Source organism: Macaca fascicularis, chromosome 11 (assembly GCF_037993035.2).
Source record: "Macaca fascicularis isolate 582-1 chromosome 11, T2T-MFA8v1.1".
NCBI lineage: Eukaryota > Metazoa > Chordata > Mammalia > Primates > Cercopithecidae > Macaca > Macaca fascicularis.
Window position 1 is genome coordinate 18,217,349 of NC_088385.1, and position 13,623 is coordinate 18,230,971.

The 13,623-nt window shown below is 36.9% G+C and overlaps 1 protein-coding gene across 2 annotated transcripts in view; it reads left to right on the plus strand.

The window, feature by feature from the left end:
- The window catches only part of PTPRO (protein tyrosine phosphatase receptor type O), a 278,715-nt gene that overhangs the window by 99,070 nt on the left and 166,022 nt on the right, over positions 1-13,623 (plus strand). The window lies entirely within an intron of this gene.

The window sequence follows — 13,623 nt, forward strand, 5'->3', positions numbered from 1 at the left end:
TTTAAGTGTTCCCTTTTTAAAAAATATTTATCACTGTTCTCATTTATTTATAAACTCCTCCAAATAAATATATAGAATTAGTGTCATACATTTTATAAAGTTGGTTTGTTTTGGTGGAGGGGGTTAAATGTTGACTTGGGATGCAATAAACTCATAACATTAATTTGAAGAAAACTGATATTGTCAAAATAATTAACTTTTTCATACTAGAATATGGGGTGTCTTTTCATTTATTAAGGTCTTTCTTGTATTTCACCACATTTTTAGTTTTTTTCTTAAGTCTTACACGGTGTTTGGTAAGCTTATTTCTAAGTATTTTATCATTGTTTTCCACTTTTAATGAGATTTCAAATTCCATTAAAATTTCTAATTGGATCCTGCTGATGTATAGAAAAACTATTAATATTTGCATGTCTTTCTTGTGTATAATTGCTATATTAAATTATCTTATTAATTCTAGCCATTTTTCAATTAGTTATCTTGGAATTTTTCTTAGTCATATCCATGAAAATTGTTAGCTTTATCTCTTCTTTTGCAATGTTTACACTTTTTAATTATATTGTCTCATTGTGGGTAGGTACTTATAATGAAACTATTCGTGATAATATTCTTAATTTTCTAGTTCCTGGTTTTAATTGAAATTCTTTGTATATTTCACCAGTTAGATTGTTCTTACACAGTAGTTTGATTTTTATTCCTAGACTAGTTATTCCATTTTCACATTTAAATGACACTTTGGCTGCTTTAGATTCTCAATCCTTTGTCTCAGAACTTTCTAGCATCTTTCCAAACATAGTATCCTGTGTTTTAGGGAAGTCTGAGACCAATCTGAGAGTTACTCCATTGTGCTACCTTAGAATTATCCACTCCGTTCCTTGGTTTTTAAAATTCTCTTCATTCTTGAAATTCAAAGATTTTATCCAAATTTCACCTAAATGTGTGTAGATTTGGAGTTAGGTTTTCCAGATAAAATACCAGACACTCAGTTAAATTAAAGTTCAGATAAATAACAAATAAAAACTATTTCCCAGCTGTATGCATTCTTATTTGCCCAATCTGATAATTCTAATGGGGTATTGACTGTTGTTATATTATTATTATTATTAATTATTGTTATTACTGTTTGGTAGTCAATGGGCTGTTTTAAAATAAAGTCCTTTTTCAGATCAGACCAATGTTTTTCAGTTACTTCTTTGACACAGTGTAGCAGGTCGGAAAACTGGTTCTTAAAATCATTGCGTATATTGAATGTGGTCTTACATTTAACTCCCAGACAAGCTGTTTATAATTTGAGAGTATGTCTTAGGCTCTTAGATGCTCACATGCTAGAATAAGACAAAAAAAATTAGGCCGTTTCTTTTCCTCCTTTATTCTCTGTTCTTTTCATCTGGAAAAACAGATATTGGAAATTCTTCATCTATTCCCTATGTCTCGTAACTTTTCTATTAAATGTATATATTTTTGTCTTTTATGCCTCATGTTTTGGGAGTTTATCTTCACCCACATTAATTTTAATACGTATGCCTAATAAATTTATTTAAAATTTCTACTTTTAATGAGATTTCAAATTCCATTAAAATTTCTAATTGTATCTTGCTGATATATAGAAAAGCTATTAATGTTTACATGTCTGTCTTGTATGTAATTGCAATATTAAATTATTTTATTAATTCCAGTGGTTTTTCAATTAGCTGTCTTGGGAATTTTTCTTAGTCATATCTATGAAAATTGTTAACTTTATCTCTTCTTTAGCAAAGTTTACACATTTTAATTATATTGTCTCATTATGGATATGTACTTATAAAAACTATTTGTGATAATATTAATTTTAAATTAAGAATTTTTAAAATATATTAACTTTACATGTATAAATTTATTAGGTCTGATAATTTTATTATTAGACCTTCACTAAAATGTTAAATTTTGTCTACCATGGTTTTAATTTCAAAAATCTTTTTTCTTGATCTTAGGTTATTTCTTTTTCATAGCAATTTGTTCTTGCTCTATGACTTTTGAGTTCTTTTCTGTTTTAACATTATTGTGAGTTCCTCTAAGATTGATCAACTTTCTCCTTTTACATAAACATATTGGATGATTTTCCTCAAATATCTGGTGAATCTTGATTTCCATTCTTATTATGTTATTAATATTTATAAATGAAGTATTGGTTTATCAATGTAGGTAACTAAAGTGGTTTTAACAATAGTTATGAAAGGATGATTTTGCAATATGCTTCTTCCCTGAACAGGAGAGAGAAACGTGTGGGTCTGGTTTTCCTTTTCTTATTATGCAAGCAGGAAGAACCAGAAAAGCAGGGGCACTTTCAGGATTGCCAAAGCAAGTGCCCATCTGGGTGGTACTTTTAAGATCAAGTGCTTTGGCAAAGGATGAGGTAAAATTCAAAGACAATAGCATCACTGTTTTCAGAACTTCATTCAGAGCCATTACGACAAATAATTTGGTTGCAAGGGTGTTTGATACCTGAGATAACATAATGATACTTAGCATTCTCTCTGTCTGTTCACAATTGTCTGCAAAAAGCAAGGGAAAGCATAGAGGTCATGCATGGTGTTATTTTTCATTTGTGGGAGTAGAATACATGTTCTTATTTTGATATTAAAATTAGGAAGGATTAGTGGTCAAAATTGAAAGTATACAGCTCTAGTGTGACATAATTGAGTTTCTTATAAGAGTACCCCAGAGTACTTTGTATTGTGCTTGCAATGTTTCTGTAAGTTAAAATTATTTAATAAAAAAGGATTTTTTTATAATCAAGGACTCTAAAGATGGAAACTTATAATTAGATTTAGGTTTAACTTAAAGTGACAGAAAACACAAAATATTACTGTTTCAAATAAGATAGAATGTATATCTTACCTACATAATTGAAGTGGTCATCCAAGCCTGGAATGGTGCTCCTTGGTGCCAGGAACTTGGGTTCGTTCTGTCTTGCAGCCTCTCCATGCAGGAATTCCATGTTCGGGTCAGCCCATGGTCTAAGACAAATGCTGGAATTTCAGCAGTTCCATTCACATTCCAGCCAGCAAGAAGGAGCAGATGATTGCCAAAAAGTGCACTCCTTTCCTTTAGGAACACTTTCTAAAAGTTTTACTTTCTTCCTGCATCCCGGTGTCTAGGAACTGGTCACATAACCAGATCTAGCTACAAGGAAAACTAATAAATACAAAAGCTGATAATTACTCCTCAGCATTCCTGTGCCTACTAAAAATCATAATTATTGTAGAAATTGGATATGGAAGACAATGAAGAGTATTTGCCACACCATTTGAACAGGGCAGTGTTTGTTGAATCTCGTGAAGCTCATATTCATCCATTCCAAAGACATCCGTGAGTGCTTATCATGTATGAAGCACTGTGCTAGGGCTTGAGATTAAAATGTTGAGAATGACACACTTGGTCTCTGTGCTCATAGAGTTTTAGGCTAACGGGAAAGGTGGGGATTCAAGACCTAATGAAACATATTTGAATATTAATGAAAGCTAAGAGACTGTGAAGAGGGAAATTATCACATGTTCTGAGAATGTTTCACAGAAGGACTTTGCCAAGCCAGGGAAGGATGATGATGATCTAAGAAGGCTTTCCTGAGGACATGATACATGTACTCAAATCCAAAGGATGAATGGGAATATGCAAAGGAGAGGCTAGAGTGGGAATATCAAAGAAGACAGTATATACACAAATCTCACAGTGAAAGGAATAATAATCCAGTTAAGAAACTGAAAGATCTTTATGGCTGGAGTACAGCAAACAAGGGGGAAAGCAGGAGAAAATGAGACTAGAAAGGTTCTCAAGGTTAAAATAATGTAGAATCAAATGCAGGCCACATACAGTTATTTGTGTCATTAAAGGGTTTGAGGCAGAGATCAACATGACCTGTTTTATACATCGAAAAAATGTTCTGAATGCAATGTAGAAAACAACTGGATGAGTGTAAGAGGAGACTATGCTAGGAGTTCAGGCAAGGTGGGAGAGAGAGCAATGTGGACAGAATCAAGAGATATTCAAGAGATTAAAAACAGTAAGACCTGATGATAATTTAGATAAGAAAGAATGAAGGGAAAAGAGGAGTTGAAGGTGATTCCCACATTTCCAGATTGTACAAATGGATGGATGGTGGACCATTTATTTTCTGAAAAAGAGAAATATCAAATAACCAATTAGGGGCAAGATGTTGATTTTTAGTTTGATTTAAGAGCCTTGAGTTTGCAGTGCCTTTCTGACGTTCAAGTAGGCATTTCAGGTAGGCACTTAAACATACAAATCTGGAACACCGAAAAAATAGCAAGCTTAGAGAAACAGATTTGAGAGGTTTTTTGCACATAGGTAGTTGGTAACTAAATCACAGTTTCAGAGAGGAGCCCCTACAGAGATAGCAGGGAAAGAGTTGAAAAAAGACAAGAATCTAGGACTTGAATATGAAAGGCAGGCAGAAGAAGGGTGGCAGAAGGCAGCAATGGAGACTGAGGAGGATGGGTGAGAAGGTAGGGTTCTGTTGGGAGTTTGTACTGTGATAGAAGCCGAGGGATTCTAAAGCACTAAACAGGCAAATCAAGGAAGGAGAGCTGGAAGAAAAAATTGAGAATACAGAAGGGATCTGAAATGTTACTGCAAGGATGAGATGTGACAAGTATCTCTTAAAGATGGTGGTGGTGGGTGTGTCTGTGTATCTTTGTTATGCATCAATATTTGAACCATTTGGGGAGATGTCAGTCAAAGAATACAAAATTTCAGTTTGGCAGGAGGAATAAGTTCAAGAGATCTATTGTATATCATGGATGCTTAGTAACAATATATTGCGTACTTGAAAAATTTCTTAAATCCTAAGTATTCCCACCACACACAAAAAAACTGTGTGAGGTAATGCAATGTTAATTAGCTTGATTTAACCATTCCACAATATAGACATATATCAAAAAATTATGTTGTACAGTATAAATATATACAATTTTTATTTGTCAATTAAAAGTAAATGAACGAATGAATTAACTAAAATATTTGGATCACTCTGAAACTGAATTCTGAAATGATGCTAAAAGGACTTGACTTTGTTAAAGACAGAATTTTCTTAGAATATATGGAAATAGTAATTAGTGCCTAAAAACTGTATTCAGTATTTTGATGTTGACCTCAATAAAAAATGTGTAATCAATTTTTGAACTTCTAGTCACTCAGGGGACAGACAGAATGGTTACTCTTTGCTGTCCTAAAGCAAGGGTAGCATATGGGCTTTTCCCAGGAACAACCAGTTGGTCTTCAACTAAAAAAGTGGATATTTCCATCAGGGACATTTGCCTGGACACCACCATGTTAGATTCTAAAAATTAAAGGTGTGTCCCACTCCAACTTTGCCTTTGGTCCCTGAAAGAATGGACCTGGGGGCCGGGTGCGGTGGCTCACGCCTGTAATCCCAGCACTTTGGGAGGCCAAGGCGGGTGGATCACGAGATCGGGAGATCGAGACCATCCTGGCTAACACAGTGAAACCCCGTTTCTACTAAAAAAAATACAAAAAATTAGCTGGGCGAGGCGGAGGGCGCCTGTAGTCCCAGGTACTGGGGAGGCTGAGGCAGGAGAATGGTGTGAACCCGTGGTGGAGCCTGCAGTGAGCCCAGATCGCTCCACTGCACTCCAGCCTGGGAGATGGAGCGAGACTCCTCTCAATAAAAAAAAGAGTGGACCTGGGTTTGAGAGAGGAGAATAGTGAGGGTCATCCCTCTTCATCTCAGGAGGAATTAACTAGTTATTTCACTAACTCTGGGAAGAATTTGCCTTTAAAATTATACCTTTTGGAAAACTATACCATATAATTATCTTCCTTCAAAATGTGAATTATTTGATTTTTTTCTCACTTTAGCTTTTCAAAAATTTCGCATAAGGAGCCCTATTCAATTATCTTCTTCCGTAATTAAAACATTTTTGTAAGTGTGCAACCAAATTGCCAAACTAAGACAAATCTTGTTATTTTAAAAGAACATTATAATTTCAATTGTTCTAATAATTATTATTTTATAGAGCAAATTATATATGAATGCAATTTTCAAAGCAAATGAAAACATGATAAAACAAATTCATGGTTTTTCTATACTGCTACAAATTTGGATAATTTCAAAGTGATTATCTTACATTTGGCTTTTTACCTTGGAAAATATTAATATTAGAAAAACTGCAAAATTGTGGAATCTAGACTAAAGAACGATAGATTATGATAATAACTGTTTACTATTCTTATTTTATTATTTCTTCTAAACCTGCTCTTTCAATCTGGAGAAACATGTCTAGTCTCTCTCCATATTCATACTACATATTATAACATGGTGTTAATAATCTCAATATTCTATGGCCAATCAACCTTCTTTAGACACTAATATTCATTATGAAACTGAGCTTAACAACTGTTTTTTGTTTTTGTTTTTGCTTTTTTAGCTTTTAAGTTTAGGGGTATATATGCAGGCTGGTTATATAAACTCATGTCATGGGGGTTTATTGTACAGATTATTTCATCATCCAGATATTATAATCCTAGTACCCATTTGTTATTTTTCCTGATCCTCTTCCTCCTCTCACCCACCACCCTGATGTAGGGCCCAGTGTGCATTGTTCCCTTTATTAGCTCATTGTTCTCATCATTTAGCTCCCACTTATAAGTGAGAACATGCAGTATTTGGTTTTCCATTCCTGCAATAGTTTGCTAAGGATAATGGCCTCCACCTCCATGCATGTCCCTGCAAAGGACATAACCTCATTATTTTTTATTGCTGTATAGTATTCCATGATGTATATATAACACATTTTCTTTTTTTTTTTTAATTTATTTATTATTATTATACTTTAAGTTGTAGGGTACATGTGCATAACGTGCAGGTTTGTTACATATGTATACTTGTGCCATGTTGGTGTGCTGCACCCATCAACTCGTCATTTACATCAGGTATAACTCCCAATGCAATCCCTTCCCCCTCCCCCCTCCCCATGATAGGCCCCGGTGTGTGATGTTCCCCTTCCCGAGTCCAAGTGATCTCATTGTTCAGTTCCCACCTATGAGTGAGAACATGCGGTGTTTGGTTTTCTGTTCTTGTGATAGTTTGCTAAGAATGATGGTTTCCAGCTGCATCCATGTCCCTACAAAGGACACAAACTCATCCTTTTTTATGGCTGCATAGTATTCCATGGTGTATATGTGCCACATTTTCTTAATCCAATCTGTCACTGATGGACATTTGGGTTGATTCCAAGTCTTTGCTATTGTGAATAGTGCTGCAATAAACATATGTGTGCATGTGTCTTTATAGCAGCATAATTTATAATCCTTTGGGTATATACCCAGTAATGGGATGGCTGGGTCATATGGTACATCTAGTTCTAGATCCTTGAGGAATCGCCATACTGTTTTCCATAATGGTTGAACTAGTTTACAATCCCACCAACAGTGTAAAAGTGTTCCTATTTCTCCACATCCTCTCCAGCACCTGTTGTTTCCTGACTTTTTAATGATCGCCATTCTATCTGGTGTGAGATGGTATCTCATTGTGGTTTTGATTTGCATTTCTCTGATGGCCAGTGATGATGAGCATTTTTTCATGTGTCTGTTGGCTGTATGAATGTCTTATTTTGAGATATGTCTGTTCATATCCTTTGCCCACTTTTTGATGGGGTTGTTTGTTTTTTTCTTGTAAATTTGTTTGAGTTCTTTGTAGGTTCTGGATATTAGCCCTTTGTCAGATGAGTAGATTGCAAAAATTTTCTCCCATTCTGTAGGTTGCCTGTTCACTCTGATGGTAGTTTCTTTTGCTGTGCAGAAGCTCTTTAGTTTAATTAGATCCCATTTGTCAATTTTGGCTTTTGCTGCCGTTGCTTTTGGTGTTTTAGACATGAAGTCTTTGCCCATGCCTATGTCCTGAATGGTACTACCTAGGTTTTCCTCTAGGATTTTTATGGTATTAGGTCTAACATTTAAGTCTCTAATCCATCTTGAATTAATTTTCATATAAGGAGTAAGGAAAGGATCCAGTTTCAGCTTTCTACTTATGGCTAGCCAATTTTCCCAGCACCATTTATTAAATAGGGAATCCTTTCCCCATTTCTTGTTTCTCTCAGGTTTGTCAAAGATCAGATGGCTGTAGATGTGTGGTATTATTTCTGAGGACTCTGTTCTGTTCCATTGGTCTATATCTCTGTTTTGGTACCAGTACCATGCTGTTTTGGTTACTGTAGCCTTGTAGTATAGTTTGAAGTCAGGTAGCGTGATGCCTCCAGCTTTGTTCTTTTGACTTAGGATTGTCTTGGAGATGCGGGCTCTTTTTTGGTTCCATATGAACTTTAAAGCAGTTTTTTCCAATTCTATGAAGAAACTCATTGGTAGCTTGATGGGGATGGCATTGAATCTATAAATTACCTTGGGCAGTATGGCCATTTTCACGATATTGATTCTTCCTATCCATGAGCATGGTATGTTCTTCCATTTGTTTGTGTCCTCTTTGATTTCACTGAGCAGTGGTTTGTAGTTCTCCTTGAAGAGGTCCTTTACATCCCTTGTAAGTTGGATTCCTAGGTATTTGATTCTCTTTGAAGCAATTGTGAATGGAAGTTCATTCCTGATTTGGCTCTCTGTTTGAACACATTTTCTTTATCCAGTCTACTGCTCAAGGGCATTTAGGTTGATTCCGTGTCTTTGCTATTGTGAATAGTGCTGCAGTGAACATACGTGTGCATGTGTCCTCATGATAGAACAACTTCTATTCCTTTGGGGATATACCCAGTAATGGGATTGGGAGTCAAATGGCAGTTCTATTTTCAGCTGTTTTAGGAATCGCCACAGTGTCTTCCACAATGATTGAATTAATTTACACTACCACCATCAATGTATAAGCATTCCCTTTTCTCCACAACCTTGCCAGTATCTGTTATTTTATGACTTTTGAATCACAGCCATTCTGACTGGTGTGAGACAGCATCTCATTGTGGTTTTGATTTGCATTTCTCTAATGATCAGTGATGCTGAGCTTTTTTCATATGCTTGTTGGCCAAATGCATGTCTTCTATAGAAAAGTGTTTGCTCATGTTCTTTGCCCACTTTTTAATGTGGTTGTTTATTTTTTGCTTGTAAATTTAAGTTCCTTATAGATGCTGGATATTAGACTTTTGCCAGATACACAGTTTGCAAAATTTTTCTCCCATTCTGTAGGTTGTCAGCTTTCTTTGTTGATAGTTTTCATTTGTTTATTTTTGTTGTTTTTGCTGTGCAGACACTCTTTAATTAGATACCATTTGTCAATTTTTGGTTTTGTCACAATTATTTTTGATGTCTTCACCATGAAATCTTTGCCTATTCCTATATCCAGGATGGTGTCGCCTAGCTTGTCTTTCAGGGTTTTTATAGTTTTGAGCCTTTTTTTTTTTTTTTTTTTTTTGACAGAGTCTCACTCTGTCACCCAGGCTGAAATGCAGTGGCGCTGATCTCAGCTCACTGCAACCTCTGCCTCCTGAGTTAAGGCAGTCCTCCTGCTTCAGCCTCCCGAGTAGCTGGAACTACAGGCTCATGCCACCATGCTTAGCTAACTTTTTGTATTTTTTTTTAAGTAGAGACGGGGTTTCACCATGTTAGCCAGGATGGTCTCGATCTCCTGACCTTGTGATCTGCCTGCCTCGGCCTCCCAAAGTGCTGGGATTACAGGCATGAGCCACCACGCCAGGCCAGTCTTGGGTTTTGGGCTTTACATTTAAGTGTTTAATCCATCTTGGGTTGATTTTTGTATATGGTGGAAAGAAAGGGTCCAGTTTCATCTTCTGTGTATGGCTAGCCAGTTATTCCAACACCATTTATTGAATAGGGAGTCTTTTCCTCATTGCTTGTTTTTGTCAGCTTTGTTGAAGATCAGATGGATGTAGGTGTGTGACATTATTTCTGGGCTCTCTATTCTGTTCCTTTGGTCTACATATCTGTTTTTGTGCCAATACCATGCTGTTTTGGTTACTGTAGCCTGCAGTATAGTTTGAAATTGGGTAGCGTGATGCCTCTTGCTTTGTTCTTTTTGCTTAGTATTGCCTTGGCTACTCAGACCCTTTTTTTATTCTATATAAATTTTAAAGTAGTTTTTTTCTAGTTCTGTGAAAAATGCCATTGGTAGCAGCTGGTTTTTGTTTGTTTGTTCATTTGTTTTTGAAACATAATGTTGTTCTGTGCCTTAAGTTTGAAAATCTTCCAAAATTTTCTGTCCTTTTGCTGAATATGTGGTCTATTGGTCATAATACAGCCACTGAATTCCCTGTTAATATGCATATCTTGGGTTCTTCTTTCTATTCAGTATGCACAGAAGTTGCTCTCTTGAAAATGAGTAGTCCAGTAAAATGCCCTTTGCAGAGTTATATCCCATTTTTCTAGAAATAAATTCTACCAAATATTAGCACAACTGAATAACACTTTTAACAATGTTTAAACTATTGCCTTTTTAGTTGAAAGCAAACATAAACTCAGCTGAAATATCTCAAGTTCAAATGCACTAATTTTCAATTTCATATCAGATTTCAGAATACTTTTAGGTTTCTCTTCAGCACTTTGGTTTTCATACATAAGCAACAGAGTATCACTAAAACTCATTTGGGTGGCATGTCTCTCATATAAGTAAAGGTAAAGACTAAGGACAAGTAAGTTCTTTATTTTTGATCAGAGTGAATGGTAAAATAGTAAAGATCAGTATTTCCTGGAAAAGGAGAAAATTTTTTTCAGCAGGAGTTTACAAATCCATTTGGCCATTGAACATTTTTCACAGATGACATCAAAGGTATTATTCACATAAATGCATGGGAATTTTTTTCTGACGTATGTAGGTGTTATTATGTTAAATAAAACACAGACCTACTTAAACATCACTTAATTCATGGTAGGCCTTTCAACAAGCTGGCCAGATTTGGTTGATGTTTCAAGAACTACTAAAATTTCAACCAAGTGAATGTCTGTGAAATGTTCTGAAATTTAAATGAGCTGTTGAATGTGTGCAAAGATTTAGCTATAGGGATGTTCAATGAATCACTGATTAGCGCAATGAAAATGTGAAACAACCTAAATAAGCAATAATAGGACTTTGATTAAATACATTATACTGTATCCATAATAATTTGGCCCTTTTGGTTGCAAGAATCCCAGATACAGTCAGTCAATTGCAAAATAATAGGTGCTTTTGCAAAGAAGCATTAGCATCTCTGCTGCAAGACATAGCCCTAACTCCTACCCTTCTTCTCTCAAGGAGGTCTAGTGGCATAAATTTTAAAGACACCAGTGCCCCCTGTTTTTCCCTAACTTAGCAGAGAAGATCTGACAAACTTATTCAGTCACTATCATTTATGAAGCATCTCCTATATTCACAATGTGTGGGCAAGAGGCTGATATAGGGTAATAGACTTTCCCAACTATAATAGGGTAAGAGTGATTGTAGCTATCAAAAATATGACAGATCTTTCAAAAGTATGTGAAATTACTAATTTAATGATGACCCATAAGTCATGATTTTCTACGGTTTGGCATAGCTTCACAAAACACAATTTTCATATGTATTGAAAACTAAAGCAAAGGAAAAGTATGAAAATGTTTGTGTAACTGAGCTGACATGACATCAGTCATAAAATCTCTGCTTGGCAATCTCGTCTGTCATTCTTTCAAAAATAACTTATTTATTAATGTCAACAGTGATGCTGCTTTGCACTGTATTGAATATAAATCTGTTGCTCTTTTGGCATTTTGGCTAAGGTTGGCTAAATTATCTTAGTAAATAAATTAGCAAAGCACTCTTTTTTTCTTTTTGGCAATCTCTCTATAATTCCTCTTTACCTGTGTCAGTTTTTCTCTTTTCCTCATATTTCGCAAATATATATCACCATTGATTCTTCTTTCTCTTGATTTGGAATTCCTGAGAAATGTTGGTCCGTAGTAACCAGTATTCTAAGGTTAGATGAAACAATCAGGCCTTAGTGAGAAATTATTGTTCAGTACCATGGATAGCAGTACACTTATTTCTCCAAATACTAACACATACTCCTCCAAACTGTAGCTGCCTTATCACTGAAAACATTCCTATCAACATGTCTTTGGCTCAGGCTATTATTTTCGGGCCAAGAAGTTCTAGTCAGACTAGCCAGATTGGCTATCCTTTTTAAACTATCTGTGGCAAAGGATCAAGGATTTTCCCCTGCTCAATCTACGGTGTACCAATATGTTCATCAAAAATAAATTTATAAAAAGTTAAAGCAAGCATACAAAATACAAGCAGTAATTTATTTTTATTATTACATAAAAAACAAACATAATATAGTCTGGCAAATTGCTATGATAGTTTTAAACAGCCCTGTGATGGCATCCGGTTGATAAAAGTGAGTGAAGCCCCAGTATGTGAGAGAGGCAGAGAGTTTCCCTCTGTGACTCACCTTTCCACTGGAGATTCAAGCAACCCAGGCCAAGAGAGAGCACTTTGCTTCTCCTAAGCCCTGGAGTTAACTTAGGGAGGGTTTTGGAGATGCTGTGAAGAAAAGACACCAGGAAAAGTGGCAAACATTTTCTCAGACCCTGGATGAGAGCAGGATGCCATTTTAAATCTGGGTGCACACAAAGTCAGCCATTCTTTGGTGCCCTAGCAGCATGGCTACAGAGGCACTTCAGTCTTGGGCCAGAGATTGAAGCATCTTCTCTGGAGTGGGGTGGGGGCCTCCACAGCCAGAACTGTGAAAAAGTGTCTCGGCAGTAATCTCTGGAATTGTGCTCTCCCCCATCACAGGCAGGAGGAGAGCTGCTACAGTTGCAGTTTCTTCTGAGCAGCAAGACTTGCAGCCAAGGCCAGCTTGGCAATCTGGAACTGATCTGTGTGTGCCATTGCTGAGTGCCCCATCTTCCTCCCCTGAGATTGTGGTACAACAGAGCCCTCCCTGCTCCATCCCCAGGCAGAAATCTGGGTATTTGGAACGCCTGCTTGTCTGGACCAGCAGCCTGAGCCACATCACCCTTCCTTGACATATATTGTGGTACTGAGAGGGTCTCTCTGCTCCATGCCCAGGCAGATCTCTAAGCATTCAGAGCACCCATTCACGTGGTTCGGCAGCTGGAGCCACCTATCCTTCCTGTGCAAAGACTGGTGCAGAGGAATCCTCTCTGCTACATGCCCAGGAAGATCTCCAGGCATCCAGAGCACCTGCTTGCTTAGTTCAGCAGCCAGAGTCACCCCACCCTTCCTATGCAGAGATCTTTGTGCAGCGGGGCTCTCTCTGCTCCACACCCAAGCAGATCTCCAGATTTTGGGGCATTGCTCACCAGGACCATCAAGACTGTCCAAAGATCTTGGTGCAAGGAAGCCCTCTCTGTGCACACTCAGGCAGATCGCCAGACATTCTGAGCATCCAGCCATCTGGTTCAGCAGCCTGAGCTGCCCCACCATTTATGGACATAGATCATGGTATAGCAAGATCCTTTCTGCTCCATGCTCAGGCAGATCTCCCGGCATTTAGAATACCTGCTTGCCTGGTGTTCTAAACACAGAACTTGGAGCAAAGGAGGTTTCCCGAATCCACATTTAGACACACCTCTGGGTGTCTGGTAGCCACCCACTGGATTCTCACTTGGTAC